The sequence below is a fragment of the Oncorhynchus mykiss genome, chromosome 2 (genome assembly GCF_013265735.2).
Source record: "Oncorhynchus mykiss isolate Arlee chromosome 2, USDA_OmykA_1.1, whole genome shotgun sequence".
NCBI lineage: Eukaryota > Metazoa > Chordata > Actinopteri > Salmoniformes > Salmonidae > Oncorhynchus > Oncorhynchus mykiss.
In genome coordinates this window covers 78,358,522-78,366,005 of record NC_048566.1, presented here as the reverse complement: position 1 = coordinate 78,366,005, position 7,484 = coordinate 78,358,522, and positions in this window count along the sequence as shown.

Below are 7,484 nucleotides of genomic sequence, written 5' to 3'. Positions count from 1 at the left end.
TTAATAGAACATGTAATCTGTTTAACTATTTATCCAGATAAGTGAGAATGTTTAGTGTTCAGCAGATGCAAATCACAGTAACAAACTGAATTGATGGCAAAGTTAATATTTAAAATGCACAAACATACCTACACCATCACAAAAGATATGTCAACTAGATAAATTACAAACTTGATCACCCATGACCACGATATTTCTCCACAAGAGGGCACAGAAGCGGCAATCAGAACTACACAATTTATACACATTGGCTACCACTGTTTCAGAATATTTAATTTATACAAAACTATCAATTTACATTGGTTTATTGACTGATCAGCAGTGATGCATTGCATCTAATGGATTTTCAGTGAAAATAATGAGTTTATTTTACTTCTCATTGAACACAGACAACTTAAAAGTTGATGGAAGAAATTGAGCTGTTAGGAACAGTGACTTCTTTAACCACTTCTTCCACAGAGGGCCTTTTACCAAAAGAAAGAACATGTCTAACATTTAGTTTTCATTATAGTTCTACAAATAGACTAAATGTTGAGTGACTTAAATTAAAAGGCAACAAAAGAAACCAATCAATCCACAAGAGTCTTGACCTAATAGTTAATTGTACCACACAAAATGGAACATTGTTATAGTACATTTCAGTGTCGCAAGTAACTGGCTGTCCAATTTTGAGTGAAAATGTAAATAAAAGTGTGAAGTCAACAATACTCCATCCAAAATAATGTGCCCTCCTAAACCAGTCCTGGTTCTGTTTTATATGCCCTTCACACAGCACTGTGATTGTTTGCCAGGACTTTGTACTTGAGGTAGTAGGGGTAGCACTGGCTGCTGTCAAACACAACAAATATGGTAGGATGCTTCTGATCCGCACTGGAATCGTAGTGATGCCGTCCTGACTTAGTGGGGTTGGGGAGTCGAGGGGGACGGACATAGTCAATCTTTCCTACACAGGCTTTACCCACAAGCACCTTAGCCAGGAACATGAACCCACAGTCTGTAAAGTCTCCCCCCGGCCCTCTGATGGAGTAGAGGCGGAACTGAAAAGCTTCACAGGTGAAGTAAACGCCATGGTCATAATGACTAGTGGTTTTCGCCACGCGAGGGTCGAAGTTCTGTCGGCAGATGTCCATGGCGGCGCTCTCGCATGTTCCATGGAACAGGTGTCTCTCCAGGACCACGCTACAATTGTCCTGCGTGTCCTCTGTGCTTCTTCTGCCTGGAAGACACAACATAACCCTCCATTGGAATCAATTTGATGTATTTGAAGTGCCGAATGTTATGAGGAAAGTCTTACATTCTATACTTGTCCCAATGGAAGGTGTTCTGGACCTGCTGGTGATCTGGGCCTGGCTCTCTGGCATGGTTCTGTGGAACAGGTCGTGAACCGTCCTGTAAACCAGCATCCCAGGAGGAACCTCCAGCATGGAAAAGGGGTTCCCTGGACTCCGGGTCCACATCGGTGGGTACCGGCAGCTGAAATTCTCCATAGGGTTACCTGTCCAACTGGGAGTGTCCTAGGACATTCACATTGTCTTGTTAACACTAAAATTGATTTTCACATCTCAAGGCAATGAAAATGAAAGACAGTATGAACAACATCCACATTGAAATCCAATGCAATGTGTAACGGACTGCATGCTTGTGCCTGAGGTGTTGCCTTAGGGAGTCTGGCGAGCGGAAGGTGGGTCTGCATCTGATGCGGTGGGTGGAGTCTGATGAAGTTTCTCTCTGTAAGCATCTTGAAATGTACACAGGCCCAGTCTTTACCCAGCCAGCAGCTGTCCTGACCCTTACTAAGACAGTCCAGCATGAGCTCAAGGTTCTCCTAGGTGGTTTTATTTATTTATTTTATTTTACCTTTATTTAACCAGGTAGGCAAGTTGAGAACAAGTTCTCATTTACAATTGCGACCTGGCCAAGATAAAGCAAAGCAGTTCGACAGATACGACACAGAGTTACACATGGAGTAAAACAAACATACAGTCAATAATACAGTATAAACAATACAATGTGAGCAAATGAGGTGAGAAGGGAGGTAAAGGCAAAAAAAGGCCATGGTGGCAAGGTAAATACAATATAGCAAGTAAAACACTGGAATGGTAGTTTTGCAATGGAAGAATGTGCAAAGTAGAAATAAAAATAATGGGGTGCAAAGGAGCAAAATAAATAAATAAATTAAATACAGTTGGGAAAGAGGTACAGGGGAGGAGGATGAAGTCAGCCCCAAACCACAGATCTAGAAACAGATGTTCTAGCAATCCATTTCATCCATCAGAGGTCATCAAGGAAAGGAGGAGAGGTAAGCCATCTACAGACTGAGGTATCATGGGGGCATGTTCCAGGCGTTGTGCCGGAAATTAGGTTGGCAGTTTTGGGCGAATTAGATTTAGGTGGAATGGAAGGCTTAGGTTTGGTTGAAGGGCAGGTGGAAGTCTTGGTGGAGGATCGAGTTTTGATGGAATAGGGCTGTGGACACTGGGCCTGTGGCTGGTATCTGTGCTGGGACCGTGTATATGGTCTCCGGGGCTGGGATCTCAGTTGGGGCTTGACATTAATGGTCACGGGTTGGACAGAGCCCCCAGGCTTGGGTACTCTGGGCTGCTTCTGCTGGGCACAGGAGGATTTAAGGCATTTAACCTTATGTGCACTGGAAGCCCTCTGGTTCTGGGTTTTAGATATGTTTTTGATTGTTGGAGCATTGGTTGCCGGACCTGCCTTGTTGTGGGAGCCGTATTTGGTTGCCAGACCTGCCTGGTTTTTGGAGCCGTAATTGGCTGCCGGACCTGCCTGGTTGTTGGAGCCGTTTTTGGAGGTCGGACCTGCCTGGTGTTGAGTGGAGGCTGCTGGGAGGATGGAGCCATAGCTGTTTGGGGTCTCCTGGGATAAGCTCTGGTCTTAGGCTGTTGCTAAGAGAGCGAGTGGTGGGGCGGGCCTAAGCCTGCAGTTTACGTCGACCAGGTAGCAGGTCGGAAGTTTCCTAGTTCTGACAAGCATTTGAACGCTGCAAGAGTCCACTTTTTGGTCACGTGAGTGAGGAGACAGCGATGCACACGTGCAGGTCTTGGCAACTTTTAAACATTTTTGGCAGGTGATTCTGCAACTTCGGGCTCTTTGGCCCTGCATGCTTTGATTTGTCTAGAAATCATTTTTGATAATGGCTGCGATCATACTATTCAGGAATTTATATATTTTTCTCAGACAGCCATAGACACATTTAATTACGTCATAAACATCAGTGTTAGTTAAATGAAATATCATACAATTAATTTATAACACGTCTTATACATTTGTACATGAACTTGCATTGAGTATTATTTTAGTGCTTTTTAAGGTTTTTCTAAAATTAATAATTCAACACAACGCCTGAATGTATAAAATTGCCTTTGTGACAGCTGAAAACATTTATTTATCATAAAAAATAAGATATTTCCACCCAACCTTTTTGAGCGATTATGATAACAACAATATGATTTCCCAATCTAAAATAAATCAATGTAAATGATACTAAAAAATATGGGTGTGGTGGAAATGTCAAGGTGTGGTGGAAATTACATTTATGTATAAAAAAGCGTATGAAAACAATATTTTATTGCAAACATTTTGAACAACAACCATTGTTAAACATTTCATTAATTAAAGACAAAGTAAAATTCCGAAAGTAGCCGATGGGCAGAGCTCACGGTAGACTAAGGTTTTTGAGAGAGGTGTCATCCGCCCAGACTGCAGAGGGATCATCCACATAGAAGAGCTCAGAGAGGGAAGTGAAACGGCGTCATTTGTGGTATACCCAAAACAGGTGTAGAGGGTCACCTGCTTGTGAGAATCACCAAAGTGCAACTTTATTATAATTTGTTTTATTCAGTCAGATAAACACTCCAAACAGCCTATCCGAACACTCGGAGGCGTTTTCATGGTCCTAAAGCACACCGTTGCCCTATTTTGTAGCACATTCCAATGATAAAACTGGAGGGGAACAAAAATGCAATTTCAGAATGTGGGGGAGACATCCCCAGCGAAGTTGCACCCGAGTTCTCTGCAAAGTCAATATGCACGATGATCTCCTCTTTCTGCAGATTCTCTTTTAATTCTCTCAGTTTGGAATATTGGTGTCGAATGTTGTACACGTGTTTCCCTAACTTCTCTTTCAATCCTTTGGAGAAGTCCTCCAGTAGAATATGCAGTGTGCCACACACCTTTTCACCGTCAAAATGTACAGTGAACTTCATCACGTTTCCCTCTTCGTTTTCCCTTCTCTCTCTCTTCAGCTTCGTTTTTCCACTCAAACCACCAAATCCTTCTCAAGTTCTTAGGAGTTCCCTTCATTTTCTGTTATGTATTTGTCTTTGGGGAATATTGTCTCTCCATATTCTTCATCTGTTGGTCATACCTTTTTTTGTATTTCTCAGTTTTCCGTTAAGCTTTATCAAGTTTGACATTTGTCATGCAAAGATCCCTGTTTTTAAGTGACCTCTTCCAACCTTTTTCCTTCCAACAAGTATTCGACTTCTCATTCCTGTTGCAGATGATGAGGAAGGGGTAACAGGATATGCATCAGGGGCAGGTATGATGGCCTCATGTTCTGGCTGCAAGTCCTCTGGTGACTAAGGTGTTGTGTTGCCTGATAGGTAGGTCTCCATTGCAACTGTTCTCTTTAAAGTTTGTCTTCTATTCCATTGGTTGCATTTCCATTACCATCTCTTGCTTATTTGTTCTCGCTTTGTAAACTCAGAGAGATTTTACTTGTCCCTTCTCCCAGTATCTCTCCCTGAACTTTTTGCAGATGTTCCTGGTATCGTATAGGATCTGTGACCTCTGCGCTGTTTTATGTGTCATCTTCTAAAAACAAAGAAAAATACTACTTACATTTTCTAATTGTGCACACCTTGGAACATTTTCTAGATTAAATTAATCTAAACATGATTAAATAAGCCTAAAGTTTAAAAAAAAAAAAAATTAATGTAAAAAGTAATAACATAATGGATTTTTGTCATTTCCACCATGTTCTGTTATTTCCACCACAGTGACCGTGATGGAAATAACACTTCTATTGTTTATGGAGAAAAATGACAGACTTCTTAGCATGCTTTGGCTAGTATTACAGCTAGCATATAGTTTACACTAAGTACATCAAATATATTTTAAAAATCTAAATTCTACCACAAATTAAATTAATTATAGACTGTTTGGAAATTACTGATAATAAATATATTCTCTACACAAGAAATATTTACCTCGATTTTTCTTCAATTTCTGGACATCACTTAACAGTAACAACTGTCTGCTTCAGCCATGTGCTTCAGTGGCACAATAAGTTTCCATGGTAACTAAATTAACATTCTCTTGACAAAACTCCTATTAATGAGGAATTTGTCCTCAGTGGTGGAAATGACACCAATACCAAAGGACGGGTATGTTTTGTGTAAATAACAATATAAAGGGCATACTCACAATAAATATTGATATGGATTTTATTTAATTGACTATTTCTCTAGAAGATAACATCACAATGTGTAATTATGAATGTTTTCTCATAGAAAAACATAGTAGAACCTCAAAAGTCTGGGTCAGGCACAAGGGCAAAACAGTGAAATGGAGGTATAAAATCCATCTGAAAAGTAGCTAAAATACTTGATAGAGAGGTGTTATAAAATCTTGGGTGATTGTACTGTGAACATAACATATTTGACCCTGAGGACATAGAAGTTCACACAGTTGCAGAATCACCCAGCTACGCTATTATCAAATCACATTTTATTTGTCACATGCGCCGAATATAACCTTACAGTGAAATGCTTACTTACGAGCCCATAACCAACAATGCAGTTTGAATAAAATATGGATAAGAATAAGAGATAAAAGTAATTAAAATGGGGGCATTGCAAATAGTCTGGGTAACCATTTGACTAGATGTTCAGGAGTCTTATGGTTTGGGGGTAGAAGCTGTTCAGAAGCCTCTTGGACCTAGACTTGGTGCTCCGGTACCGCTTGCCATACGGTAGCAGAGACAATAGTCTATGACTAGGGTGTCAGGAGTCTTTGACAACTTTTAGGGCCTTCCTCTGACACTGCCTGGTATAGAGGTCCTGGATAGCAGGAAACTTGGCCCCAGAGATGTACTGGGCTGTACTCACTACCTTCTGTAGTGCCTTGCGGTCGGAAGCCGTGCAGTTGCCATACCAGGCAGTGATGCAACCAGTAAGGATGCTCTCGATGGTGCAGCTGTAGAACCTTTTGAGGATCTGAGGACCCATGCCAAATATTTTCAGTCTCCTGAGGGGGAATAGGTTTTGTCGTGCCCTCTTCACGGCTGTCTTGGTGTGATTGGACCATGTTAGTTTGTTGGTGATGTGGACACCAAGGAATTTGAAACTCTCAACCTGCTCCACTGCAGCCCTGTCGATGAGAATGGACGTGCTCGGTCCTCCTTTTCCTGTAGTCCACAATCATCTCCTTTGTCTTGATCACGTTGAGGGAGAGGTTGTTGTCCTGGCACCACACGGCCTGGTCTCTGACATCCTCCCTATAGGCTGTCTCATCGTTGTCGGTGATCAGGCCTACAACTGTTGTGTCATCGGCAAATTTAATGATGGTGTTGGAGTCGTGCCTGGCCATGCAGGCATGAGTAAACAGGTTGTACAGGAGGGTACTGAGCACACACACACCTGAGGGGCCCCTGTGTTGAGGATTAGCATGGTGGATGTGTTGTTACCTACCTTTACAACCCGGGGGCAGCCCGTCAGGAAGTCCAGGATCCAGTTGCAGAGGGAGGTGTTTAGTCACCGGGTCCTTAGCTTATTGATGAGCTTTGAGGGCACAATGGTGTTGAATGCTGAGCTGTAGTCAATGAATAGCGTTCTCACATAGGTGTTCCTTTTTCCTTTTGGTGGGAAAGGGCAGTGTGGAGTGCAAAAGAGATCGAATCATCTGTGGTTCTGTTGGGACGGTATGCAAATTATGGTGGGTCTAGGGTTTCTGGGATAATGGTGTTGATGTGAGCCATGACCAGCCTTTCAACGTATTTCATGGCTACAGACATCAGTGCTGCGGGTCGATAGTCATTTAGGCAGGTTACCTTAGTGTTCTTGGGCACAGGAACTATGGTGGTCTGCTTAAAACATGTTGGTATTACAGACTCGGACAGAGAGAGGTTGGAAATGTCAGTGAAGACACTTGCCAGTTGGTCAGCGCATGCTCGCAGTATACGTCCTGGTAATCCATCTGGCCCTGTGGCCTTATGAATGGTAACCTGTTTAAAGGTCTTTCTCACGTCGGCTGCGGAGAGCGTGATCACAAAGTCTTCCGGAACAGCTGATGCTCTCTTGCATGATTCAGTGTTATTTGCCTCGAAGCGAGCATAGAAGTAGTTTAGCTCGTCTGGTAGGTTCATGTCACTGGGCAGCTCTCGGCTCTGCTTCCTTTTGTAGTCTGTAATGGCCACAGCCGAAGAGCGTCAGAGCCGGTGTAGTACGATCCGATCTTAGTCC